The sequence below is a fragment of the Myxocyprinus asiaticus genome, chromosome 25, assembly GCF_019703515.2.
Source record: "Myxocyprinus asiaticus isolate MX2 ecotype Aquarium Trade chromosome 25, UBuf_Myxa_2, whole genome shotgun sequence".
NCBI classification, from domain to species: Eukaryota; Metazoa; Chordata; class Actinopteri; order Cypriniformes; family Catostomidae; genus Myxocyprinus; species Myxocyprinus asiaticus.
In genome coordinates, this window is record NC_059368.1 from 44,570,609 (window position 1) to 44,584,894 (window position 14,286).

The 14,286-nt window shown below is 37.0% G+C and overlaps 1 pseudogene; it reads left to right on the forward strand.

Annotated features, from left to right (window-relative positions):
• Positions 1-7,835: 7,835 nt before the first annotated feature.
• Positions 7,836-13,436, forward strand: LOC127416015 (protein leg1a-like; annotated as a pseudogene).
• Positions 13,437-14,286: the final 850 nt, after the last annotated feature.

A 14,286-nucleotide genomic window follows, 5' to 3' on the forward strand; every position in this document is an offset into this window, starting at 1 on the left:
TTTTCTTTGTCATAAACAACAGAACACTCAAAACAATCATACATAGTCTTTTTTAAACCAAATTTAAGAGAGGCCCATTGCGACTTTAAACTCATTTTGATGAATATACACATTTAACATATAACATAGACTTTTAGTTATTATTTTTATTTTATATTTTCTTTGAGATTTTTGATTATATGATCTCGAATTTCATGCGTGTTCCAGACATGAATCACTTTCTTGCGGTTGTCACCGATGAGGCGTTCTCTACCATTCAGTGATGTCCAACCGCTTACTGCTCTACCAGTACTCTATAGTGTCTCTCACCGTGAACGAAGTTAATCATTTTAATCCTTCTATTAGTAAAGAATATGTTAATTTGCTGCCCCTGTATGCCAGGGAGGGGACGGCCAACAACCAGGACAAACAAGATTATTGGTCGTCTCTGCTACAATGTCTCTGCCCCCGAAGATTGTTGGGGAATTCTCCTAATTAAAATAAACAACACAAGAAAATGACCAAGTTTTATTGTCTTTCAAAGTGTCATTCCTTCCTTCCTCTTTCTCCTCTTATGAGTCCACTGGATTCACATCTTCAGGCTTTTCTAAAATCAAATAAAAACCAGAGCAATATTTGAAATCACAGGACAAGTAAATCATTTTTGGAGATAGTAATGACTTGTGGGTTAGATCAGGAGTACCGAACGCTGCTCCAGGAGATCTCTGTAGAGTTTAATTCCAGCACTACACTCACAAACCTGCTAATGATTCTCTCAAGTGAATCCAGAGGGCTTGACTAGCTGCTTCAGGTGTGTTTGATTTAAAGAAATATCCCAAAAGCAAGAGTGCTGTTGTGCCATATATCAGCACGACTGCAATTCGGCTGTAGGAATAAAGACCGCAGGTAATCACAGCTGAGCAGATACAACGGGAGCAATAGCACGATTGCGAGTGTGGTATTGCTTTTATACAACAGTTCAACGAACAAGTAAATAAATAAGGAACTTGTGTGTGGAATTACTTTCTTATGCCCCGGTTTCAGGATTGTGCTTAGAAACTGCCAAAGCTGCCGTTGAATGCTGGAAAGAAGGCCCAAGCCTCCATTACTATTTCTGCTTATTGCTATAATACAAAGAAAGATTTTCATACTCATATTATTATTATTGTAATATGGTGAATATTAAATTAAAAACAATGAAAAAATATTTACACAACATGGTAGATTTGATGTACTGCATTTAAATTATGCTGACTTTATAAAAAAACATCATATAAAGCCTAGTTAAGGCTGCTCTGTGCCTGTTTAAAACTCAGTGTAAAGATTATTATGCCTGCTCTGACCCACCTCAGCCCCTGGCATCAAAGGCAGCCTTAAACTTTGTTGTTGTCATGAAAGAGCATATATTTGGTCATGTATAGTTGAATATTTAAGAGTATAATTTCATATTTTCATAATTTTACATTTAACCCTTAAATGCATGGTATATACATATGCATATTAGAAAATAATAAAATAAAATATCTTTTGATATATTTTGATGTTTTAATTTTCATAAATGAAACAGATAATGCAACAAATCAGGACAAATCTAGAAAGGCGTTCATTATTTTCACTCTGAAATTTAATGAGATGCAGCTGGCTGTCAAACACATTTTGCGCCACACATAACACATAATCTACACATAAGTTATACATACAGTACTGTGCAAAAGTTTTAGGCACTTAAGATATTTCACAAAAACATTTGTCTTAAGATGGTTATTTATATCTTCAGCTTTAGTGTCAATAGGAAATATAAATGTTAGACTCCCAAACATTAATTTTGCAAATAGAAAATATTAGAATAGAAGAACAGGGAGCTCTGCAACAGATGTCATGGCCCCCACAGAGTCCCCCACTGAACATCGAGTCAGTCTGGGATTACATAAAAAGACAGAAGCAGTTGAGACCTAAATAGATAGAAGAACTGTGGTGAATTCTCCAAGAAGATTGGAACATCCTATCTGTCCAGGTGACCTAGGAGAATTGGTGCTGTTTTAAAGGCAAAGGTGGTCACACCAAATATTGATTTAGCTTTTTTAAGTTTACTGGACTTTGTATGACATTAAGTGATAAATGAAAACTATTTATGGCATTATTTTCGAAGACATCCTCACTATGCAACATTTTTCACAAGTGCCTAAAACTTTTGCACAGTACTGTACGTTACACATATGTATTTTTTCAGACACTTACTGAGTCTAAATAGATGCACAACTTACATAATTTCAGTAGTACACTCAAATGACAATAGTCATATCATACTGTTCATGTGTTGTACTTGCTGTAGTTTACTTCCACATTGCTTCTTTGTTAAATAGCAATGACAAATGTAAATTAAGTCAATCACTGAAACATCAGCGCCACCTTGAGTACGAAATTACATGTAGGCTATATTATGTATGTGTACACGCATATGAAATACTGATTATTCACCAATGTTGATAATCCATTGTTGCACAGAAAATCAGCGTGATGTAGTTATTTGTATGAATATAGTACTCATTTCTCTTGTAAGAAACAAAAATACCATGTGATAGTAAACTTAAATAGATATTAAATAATTATAAAAATATATATAATTTATGGAAGTGAAAAGAAAAAAGAAAAAAAAAAAGACACTCTTACTCTAATGACCCTATACACTTTTGGTACTTCAACCATTATACTTTTTTTTTTTTTTTTTTTTTTACAATATTAATAAGATATAGACTAAGGAATACTAAAGAGGTGTGGGCCCAACTCCAGAAAATGGATAAGGTACAGTGGGTGGAATGAGGTCCTGGTATGCATTAAAAGGTTAAAACATTCATCTCAAAACATAATTTATGCAATTGTAATTGCTGTATAAATGCATTAATGCCTCTAACATTAGCTAACATTAGTTTAAGTTTGTCTCAGCTATAGTGAAGCTGTAATCCGTTCTGAGTGGTCATGCAGTGAGAGACAATGGAGATGTTTTGACTACACTCATTACACGTGAAAGATGCTCATTAGTCGCTCTCTACTGGCGTAAATCTGTAATGGCACAGGGATGAATCTCTCTGCACTGCTAATTAACTCTAATACAGTATAGGGGCATCAATGCAGCGTGTTTTTATTGTGTTTATTTAGACCCCACAAACACCCTACACCAGGAGTCAAGAGACCATTTGAGAAATAATTTGAAAAGCAAAAAATGATTCAATAAACGAAAAAAAACAAAAAAAGCCATTCAAATAATTGTAAAAGATAATAAGAAAAATATTGTATAATAGACAGACTTTTAGGTTTTTTTTTTTTTTTTTTTTTTGCAGACTTTTTATAAGACTTTTGCAGCAACTATTGGCCAAATTCCTGCCTGTCAATCTCTCAGCAAACACGTGAAGCACTGTTGTGTTCGGCACCAAACACTTGCTTGACAGTAGCAGTGGAAGCGGAAACAGTGCCCAAATGAAAGTGCAAATTTACAGAAGATTTGCACAAAAAATTCCCATGCTTTCGTCCAGGTCAAGATCCGTGGGAAGCAGAATGTATGACATGTAAAGCTGGCACTTATGTGTCAGATGCTAATAGAGCTTGGGAAACTACGCCCCTATGCATTGCATTCTGGGTAGTTGCCGCCATGTTTTAGGACACGCTCATCAGTTATCAGATATTAGTATACAGCGATAATAAATGGAAAAAAAACAAAAAAACAATAATGGAACGAACGAAGACCAATCGCACTCCATTTGAAATACGGTTTCCACGCCGGTCGTGAGTGCAATTACACAACAAGCATTCACCATCGTTACGTATTTTTATCTGTATAATACAAACTGTACCGTCTATTTCCAATACAACACAGTATCCACCACAGCTTCCGTGTCCTAAAGTCCCAACATGCACTGCGTTGCTGACGTCACGTTCCCAGAAGCTATAAAGGTGCAAGTGATTTAGAAGCACACATTAGCTCTGTGAAGCATAAAGGGTCAGCAAAAGGTGAAAGTTCATCAGGTAAATTAACGGACTACTTTTTGCGACCAGGTAAAATTATCACATTGCTTCATTTTCCATGGCCATTCAAAATAATAGTAATAGTAAATGAAGGTACTCTCATGGCATCAAATATTTTATTTTAGTACATGGACATTCAAAAGTATGTGGGAAATTTGTATTTATTTATATATATTTATGTTATGCTAATAGAGTGTCTTTTTCACTGTATTAAAGTTTGCATTCATAGTAACACTGTTTTGAACCCCATTATTCCATAGGGATATTCCCCCTGAGGGATTCCTATATAGTGCATTGCAGTAATCAAGTCTGGGAGAAATAAAAGTGTGTACAACAGTTTCCAGATCCTTGAATGACAGAACTGGCTTCAATTTGTCAATGACCCTGAGCTGGAAGAAGCCACTTTTGAAAGCAGAATTAATTTATCAAATTTTAGTCCTGAATCAAAAATAACTCCAAGATTGCTTGCTTGTGTGTGTATATTAAAGGATAACGAACCCAGGTTATCGGGGATATTTCTAAAAGGACTAAGTACTTCTGTCTTAGATTCATTCAGCCATCCAACTTTAATGTCCCTAAGGCAGTATAACAGCGATATGATAACTGTACCCAAAGGAAGCATGTACAAAGAAAACAGTACAGGGTCCAAAATGAAGCCTTGAGGAACCCTACAGGTAGGAGGAGGTGCAGAGGAGGAAGAGAAATTCCCAATCTCAACAGATAATGCTCAATCCTTGAGGTAGGACGAGAACCAGCCAAGAGCAGTGCCCTGAATCGGTGCTCCAGAAGGATTGCATGATCAATAATATCAAAGGTTGCATTAAGATCCAGCAGAATTACAACAGCACAATTCCCATCGACAGACAACAACAAGTCATTTGATACTTTGAGCAGAGCAGTCTCTGTGCTGTGTTGCACTCTAAAACCAGAATGATATTCATCCAAAAATCAATTTTCATTTAAAAAAGAAGAAAATTGATAGAAGACAACTTAATAACTGAAAAAAAATAAATAAATAAAAAAAAATTTGGTGAACAGATTCAAGACTCGAGCCACTTGGATAAATCAAATTCCCCACTAATAACATACTGTATGCACAGGCAGATAGTAAAAATGAAATTGTACACTATTTTCATTGATGAAATGTTTCTTTTTCATGTGTGATACAGAAGCAAACACCAGGATGCTCTATATTTCTGCTGCTAATTCTGCAAAATTGTGCAGTTAATTTGCTATACTTAAATCATTAAAAATCACTTGAAATGGGTGCTTTTAACTTTTAAAAATGTTCCCGGAAAACATGTTTGTGAACCTGTGATCATCTCACTTTTTTCACCCCTCATGAGTTTGCATCCCTGATTTTTTATATTTGTGTTACCATTTTATTTGTATAATAATTTTGTATTATTGCAAGCTTTTTATTACAGCATATAACTATTGCTCCTTTGCGTTCTTGTTTTTACTACTTTAAAGTTGTCCACATGAATATATCTATTTTCTGCACAACCATGCTGAATGTTAGTAACTATTAACTCTTGCTCAGGACGGAAGTTTGCCATTTCTGTGTGATGAAGTAGCAGGGTGGAAGTAAACAATAAGAACTTCATCACATGGCCTGGCTATTGCATTGCTGTCAAATTGAGAGTACAGCAGAAATTCTGTAAGTTGTTTGTCGATTTATATTCATTTGGACTTATCCATGAAACATAAGCAGAACAAAATTGTGTAAAGTGTAAGGCCATTCTTACATACATTTTTTCCATTGAATTCTATTAATCCTCAGTGGCTCATGGGGACATGGAACTGTTATGTCACACCTGACCTCTCTCGTACACCAGTCGTTCTGACTGCTCAAACACACATTGGCAGCCAAAAATTTGGAATAATGTACAGATTTAGCAGTTTCTGAAGGAAATTGGTACTTTAATTTGCCAAAGTGGCATTCAACTGATCACAAAATATTGTCAGGACATTACTGATGTAAAAAACAGCACCATAACTATTTGCAAAATGTTATTTTTGATCAAATCTAGATCAAATCTAGACAGGCCCCATTTCCAGCACTCCAACACCTTATCCTTGAGTAATCATGCTAAATTGATAATTTAGTACTAGAAAATCACTTGCCATTATACACAGTTGAAAGCTATTTGGTTCATTAAATGAAGCTTAACATTGTCTTTGTGTTTGTTTTTGAGTTGCCACAGTATGCAATAGACTGGCATGTCTTAAGGTCAATATTAGGTCAAAAATGGCAAAAAAGAAACAGCTTTCTCTAGAAACTCGTCAGTCAATCATTGTTTTGAGGAATGAAGGCTATACAATGCTTGAAATTGGCAAAAAAAAAATGAAGATTTCATACAAATGTGTACACTACAGTCTTCAAAGACAAAGAACAACTGACTCTAACAAGAACAGAAAGAGATGTGGAAGGCCAGATGTACAACTAAACAAGAGGATAAGTACATCAGAGTCTCTAGTTTGAGAAATAGACGCCTCACATGTCCTCAGCTGACAGCTTCATTGAATTCTACCCGCTCAACACCAGTTTCATGTACAACAGTAAAGAGAAGACTCAGGGGTGCAGGCCTTATGGGAAGAATTGCAATGAAAAAGCCACTTTTGAAACAGAAAAACAAAAAGAAAAGGTTAGAGTGGGCAAAGAAACACAGACATTGAACAACAGATAATTGGAAAAGAGTGTTATGGATCTTAACCCCATTGAGCTTTTGTGGGATCAGCTAGACTGTAAGGTGCGTGAGAAGTGCCCGACAAGACCGCCACATCTATGGCAAGTGCTACAGGAAGCGTGGGGTGAAATGTCACCTGAGTATCTGGACAAACTGACAGCTAGAATGCCAAGGATCTGCAAAGCTGTCATTGCTGCACGTGGAGGATGTTTTGATGAGAACTCTTTGAAGTAGTTTAAGAAGTTCTGAACATTTTTTCAAATTGTAACAGTAATTTTTCACATTATTAATGTGTTGACTATACATTGTGATCAGCTGAATGCCACTTTGGTGAATAAAAGTACCAATTTCTTTCCATAAGAGCAAAATCTGTACATTATTCCAAACTTTTGGCTGCCATAACCCTACGGCCATTTCATTTGAATGGTTGCACATATTGCATATAGTGGCTTTAAAAGTATCAGACACTTAAGCCAAACTTTAGAATGTGTGAATGTCATTTTCATTAAATAACGAAATATCAAATAAAAAAATGTCACCTGCTAACAAATGATGCTAGAGCTTTTCTCCGAATTTTGCAATAACGTTTAATCAACTGGTGTTCTGGGGATTTTTAGTGGATGTATTAAGTCAGATCACAGGTGTCCTAGCAGAGTAAACACAGGTGGAGTTCAGCACATTCTCTATCTATATGAGACACAAACACAAAGTGTCACAATACTTTTTGACTTGATTTTGAACAGTATACCCATTTTAAAATATTTTCAAAACTAACAAACATCATTTTGTGAAATGTTTTTAAAAGTGATTCAGACATTTTTTAGTATGACTCAAGTGTCCAAATAGCCTACTTTTGGGGCCTCTATATATATTTTTTCCTATAAACTAACTTACATTATATTATGACAGCATATTACTTGAGATCTCATTTGAAGGTCCAGTTATGCTACCTAAGTTCATCAAAATGTAAAAATTGCAGATATTGTCTCTATTTGTTTGCCTCCATCCCCATCCCTACCCCTTTATGATCCTGCCTCCATTTGGGATCAATTCGATCAAAGTCCTTTGATTCCCCATGGATAAAAGCTCTCTTCCTGCCCACAACACTTCAGCAGTCCACCCACATCTTCCAAAATGCATTTGATCATGATAGTCGTCTCTGTAGTATTGTCAGCTGTGCTCTGCCAGGCAGCTGTAGTGACCAAGAATAGCCTGCCTATTGCAGACCTATTACTGCCTAAAGCCCCAAACCAGCCATTTGAGCTGCCCACAGCTGACGTGTGATCCAGGTTAACCCATGGGACTACCTGTAGAGTATGGCCTTGTACAAGGTGATGATCAACTCCACTAACCCTTACATGAGCTCCATGGACCCTGGATCAACAGAGAACCCAATGTGAAGTCTTCCTCTGCAGCTGTGCTGGAACTCAGATCAGGTAAAATCTATTTTCCATTGTGATATTGCTAGAAGAGCGCACTGCTTATGATTATTTACAGTTACTTCTACAAGATTCTACAAGATGGCGCAGTGGATGGCAGCCTCGGTGTGGAGCTCTCCAATTCTTTTGTTGTTTTTGTTTGTTTGTCCTGTGTTTAGTATTTTTTTTCCAATCAGTTTTACCAGGGATGAACTGCTGAACATTCGGCAGCACATACCAGACTATTTTTTCCCGGTTTTGGACTGTTCGGATGTTTTGCTGGACAGTTTAGTCGGAGGCGCTGCTGTGTTGTTTAAGCATGCTATGAGATGCAGGCGAGGGAAGTGAGTCGGCGCACTGGTCAAGTTCCATCAGCATGGCTTTCGAACAGCACTGTTGAGTATTCATCTAGCGAATCTCCGCTCTCTCCGTAACAAAACGGGCGAACTGCATCTCCTTACCCATATAAACAAGGACTTTTCAAACTCTGCTGCCTTGTGCTTCACAGAAACTTGGCTGAGTGAAGCCATTCCAGACAGCGTATTACATCTGCCAGGCTTTCAGCTGTTCAGAGCGGATCGCATTGCGGAGTTAACAGGGAAAACGAGAGGCGGCTGAACATGCTTTTACATCAATGAAAGTTGGTGTACAGATGTAACAACATTAAAGAAGATGTGCTGTCCTAATTTGGAAGCGCTCTTTATCAACTGTAAGCCTTTCTATTTGCCGCAGGAGTTTTCCTCGTTTATTCTGGTGAGTGTGTACATCCTGCCACAAGCATGCATGAGCGCAGCGTTGAAACAGCTGGCTAATCAGATCACAGACAGAAAACAACAATACCGGACTCACTTATTATTATTCTGGGAGATTTTTTAATAAAGCTAACCTCACCCATGAACTGCCAAAATACAGACTGCACATTACATGCCCCACCAGAGACAGAAATACATTGGATCATTGCTACACAACAATAAAGGATGCATATCACTCTGTCCCTTGAACAGCTTTGGGACTCTCTGATCACTGTCTGGTTCATCTTCTTCCAAACTACAGGCAGAAACTAAAATCAGCTAAACCTGTAGTAAAGACTGTAAAGGAATGGACCAATGTAAAGAGATGGACCAATGAAGCAGAGCTGGAACTACAAACCTGCTTTGACTGCACTGATTGGATTTTTGAGACTGCAGACACCAATCTGGACGAGATCACAGACACTGTGACATCATATATCAGTTTCTGTGAGGACATGTGCATTCCTACTAGGACTTATTTAACATACAACAATGACAAACCATGGTTTACAGCAAAACTCAGGCAGCTTTGTCAGGCCAAAGAGGATGCTTACAGAAGTGGGGATAAAATCTTGTACAATCAGGCCAGGAACACACTGAATAAGGAAATCAGAGTGGCTAAAAGAAGCTACTCTGATAAGCTGATAAGAAAGTTTTCAGCTAACGACCCTGCATCAGTGTGGAGAGGCCTGAAAGACTTTACTAACTTCAAGACACCATCCCGCAACACTGTAGGTAACCAACAACTGGCTGACGACTTGAATGTGTTTTACTGTAGATTTGAAAGGCCCAATCTCACACCCACATCCTCATCTGACCTTCACTTCACACAAACATCAACACCTCCTACAACCCCCATCCTGCTACTCAATCTGCACTTAAGATCTGTGAAGAGGAGGTGTGCCGTGTCTTCCAGAAACAAAAGACAAGGAAAGCACAGGACCCAGATGGTATTTCACCCACTTGTCTAAAATCCTGTGCTGACCAGCTGGCCCCTATCTTCACACAGATCTTCAACAGATAAATGGAGCAGTGTAAAGTTCCCTGTTGCTTCAAATATTCCACCATCACTCCTGTCCCAAAGAAACCCAAAATCACAGGACTTAATGACTACAGACCTATCGCTCTGACGTCTGTGGTCATGAAGTCATTTGAGAGACTAGTGTTGGCCCACCTGAAGGACATCACTGGACCCTTTCTAGATCCCCTTCAATTTGCTTATCGAGCAAACAGGTCTGTGGATGATGCCGTTTACCAAGAAATGTTGGAGCACTTCATGCTTCCTTCTGCTGACCAGCTTTTTAAAGATGCTGATTTCATTTTCCAGCAGGATTTGGCACCTGCCCACACTGCCAAAAGCACCAAAAGTTGGTTAAATGACCATGGTGTTGGTGTGCTTGACTGGCCAGCAAACTCACCAGACCTGAACCCCATAGAGAATCTATGGGGTATTGTCAAGAGGAAAATGAGAAACAAGAGACCAGAAAATGCAGATGAGCTGAAGGCCACTGTCAAAGAAACCTGGGCTTCCATACCACCTCAGCAGTGCCACAAACTGATCACCTCCATGCCACGCCGAATTGAGGCAGTAATTAAAGCAAAAGGAGCCCCTACCAAGTATTGAGTACATATACAGTAAATGAACATACTTTCCAGAAGGCCAACAATTCACTAAAAATGTTTTTTTATTGGTCTTATGATGTATTCAAATTTTTTGAGATAGTGAATTGGTGGGTTTTTGTTAAATGTGAGCCAAAATCATCACAATTAAAAGAACCAAAGACTTAAACTACTTCAGTCTGTGTGCATTGAATTTATTTAATACACGAGTTTCACAATTTGAGTTGAATTACTGAAATAAATGAACTTTTCCATGACATTCTAATTTATTGAGATGCACCTGTATATAGCAATTCATACTATGAACTTTTAATATGTGTAATAGGCAAAACATGTTACAATAGACATGTAGGAATAGTGAAAACAGTTAGAATTAGAAGAACAGAATTTTTGAAGTACAAATACACAAATACAATTGTGTGTATGGGGATGTATTGAATAGTCATGGAGAAACCTAATTCACTGAACACACTTCTAGAAAACTACAAGTGCATCATTTTTAACATTCTTTATCCAAATTAGGCTCCTAAATTCCTCCCCAAAATGTCTATCCAAATTCCACAAGGCTTTGAAAAACGAGTATACAAGGTTAAATATCAATATATTATGATCCTTATGAAAAGGCACATTTTTTCAGGTAATAATATTCTTTGAATATTCTTTGATATTCTTGTCTCAAAGATTCAAGATATTTCTGAAAAAATAAAAATAAAAAATCACCTTGAAAAATATGCTTGAAAAATACACATAAAAGGTGCATATACACTCATGTTTTCAAGGTACAAGGAAAGTATTTTAATTATTTTACTCTATGTTTGCACATAACGTTTTTAACCTCGTGAGACCCCACTTCCACATGCGTGGACATTTTGTTTTGGCTTCGCTATAGGCTATGCTTAATTTAATTTTCTTTTTTTAAAACCAGCTGATCGCAGTTCAGGAGACTCTCAATAAAGGGCTGTCATTAAAGGCTTAAACTTTCAGCGCACCGAGTCATGTGACAAAACAACATGGTGCCAGTCTCAGCTGAGTTTGTCTTTTGGAGAAATGGCAACATAACTACATCTGGTTAGAAACCAGCTTAACTTTTCACATTAACTTTTCTCTAGTTTCATCTGATATGCCATTTTAAAAATTGTGTCAATTTATTGCAAAACTGCATGATGTTAAACACAGTGTCCATGTACGTGGACAATAGGACTAACTTTCCATAAAATTCCTACATTCACTGTGTATTTTCAAATTGAGAATAAAGGGGTTCATCCAAAAGCTGAAAAATGTTGCTTTCAGAGGCTTTATATGCAGTTAGGATGAAAATCAGGTGCATTTCAAACTGTTCTGAGACCAGTGCAGACAGACAGCACACTGGAGGTTAAGTCAATCACTAAATAGGGATCAAGGGAGCATCCTATAACTCTCTATGCAGTTAAGTGCATTCACTCCTAAAATCTGATCAAAAGTTCAGTTTCAGACTGCAGATGATGTTTGGATCACTCAACATGTTTGACAGACATGTGACAATGATAATCAGTACATAGATTCAGAATTTATAATGTATCATTTTATTTTAACATGATTAGCAGTGATTGGATGATGCTGGACATTACTTTGAATCAGAATGAATTATTCAGCTTTATAGAAAATCAGCTGTAATGTCTCAAAAACATGAATAACAAACACTCAACAACCATACATGAATAATAACATATATATATATATATATATATATATATATATATATATATATACACACACACACATACACAGTATATACATTTATAAATTGTGAAACCAACATGGCCACAAAGGCTACGTTTCTACAAACTTGACACAAGTTTTAAACTAGTTTTATTTTTTTTTTTAAAGATTTCTTATTTTTATCACCTCTGACAAATTTGTCAATGACCCATAGACTAGTACAAATAGCTGCCTGTATGTAGAGCAGAAAAAAGTATTGCATAAGTGCATGTAAGTGAAATGAGGCTTAGTAAATATTAGTACACTAATAAAATAAAAAATGTTTACCTGCCATGCCTAACTTACAGTTTGTGTCACAGGCAGGTTGACTGACCCAACTTCAGACAGTAGCAGCACTTGTTTGCATCTCTCCCCAAAGCTGGTATGCATGTAAGTGCTGTTCTAATTTACACCACTAGAGGGAGGTAAAGCAAAAGCTACCTTTTCTACAGTCCTTCCTGTAATTTCTCATCCTCACATTACTGTTGTTCTCTCTAGGTATGAACTACCACATATCCGTGCTTCCATTCCTGGCAGCAGTTCATACAGGTGTAGTTGGAAAGTGTGAGATTCAGGTGCACATTCATGCTCTGGCTGAGATGGCTCAAGATTACTGCTCCAGTTTCACAGAGTGCTCCACCAAACATCCTGATGCCATGACTAAATGGCAAACATTCTTCCAGGTATAATTTGATCTTTTATTATATAATGCATTCATACATTTTTAAGCGTGGCAAAAGTGTCCACAAACGTTTGCAAGGCACTGTTAATAAAAATTGAATTTCATGGTTTTAATTCTTGACAAGGATACTTAATGATTAATTCTATATACCTCTCTCTCTCTTTCTCTCTCTTCGTAGTCTCTGCAGCACATCAGTGAATCCAAGGACACTGATTTGAACAAGAAGGACAAGATTCTGGGACTGCTGTGGGCAGTAGAGGAGGACTCTCTACAAACTGCCTCTATTGCCTTGAAAGGTACAAAATATGGTTTATACAGGACAGGTGGTATGACAGAGATATCAGTGATACAAAAAGTGACTTGTTAGGCTTACACAATATTGCACAATTGATGCAGATGCCGTAATACAGTTGTTAAAGCTCACAGCAGTTGTTACCTTCTGCACACAATGTATTTGAATTGAAAGATAAAAATGATTGAGACCATTAGCACATACAAACTTTTGCATAACATGACCAATAATACCTTGTGCATCCCAGTGCAACTTTCAGGGGCAATATTTGTCCACTGCAACTGGTTTTCAGTTTTTTTTTTTTTTTTCCTTAAACAACATAACCTTTTAAAAACACACAGCATTTACAATAGGTTACAACGTGGCTAAAGGCACACCTTAAAGGGATAGTTCACCCAAAAATGAAAACTCTCTCATCATTTACTCACCCCCATGCCATCCCAGATGTGTATGACTTTCTTTCTTCTGCAGAACACAAATGAAGATTTTTGGAAGAATATTTCAGCTCTGTAGGTCCATATAATGCAAGTGAATAGTGACCAGAACTTTGAAGCTTCAAAAAGCACATCAGGTAATAGAAAGCATAAAAGTATAAAAGTAATAAAAGTAATCCATAAGTCTCCAGTGGTTTAATCCATGTCTTCTGAAATGATATGATAGGTGTAGGTGATAGAGCAATATTTATGTTTTTTTAGTATAAATCTCCACTTTCACTTTCACATTGTTCTTCTTTTGTTTTTGACGACTCCCATTCATCGTGCATATCGCCACCTACTGGGCAGGGAGAAGAACTTATAGTAAAAAGGAACACACTTGGGGTAAAAGGCCCACGGGAGGATTATAGTGATATTGAGAAGCTATAGGGACAATAATTATAGGTCAAAATATCATTATTTTAAAAATTATTCATATTCTCACCCCCCGGGTGAGAATATGAGAGGAAACGGGAGGATGGAGAGAGGTTATGTGTGTGTATGGTGCAATAAATAAATGGATTAACTAATAACTGGAGAGAAGGAAATAAGATATCAAGGCATATGTAAGGAAGACATTTTTT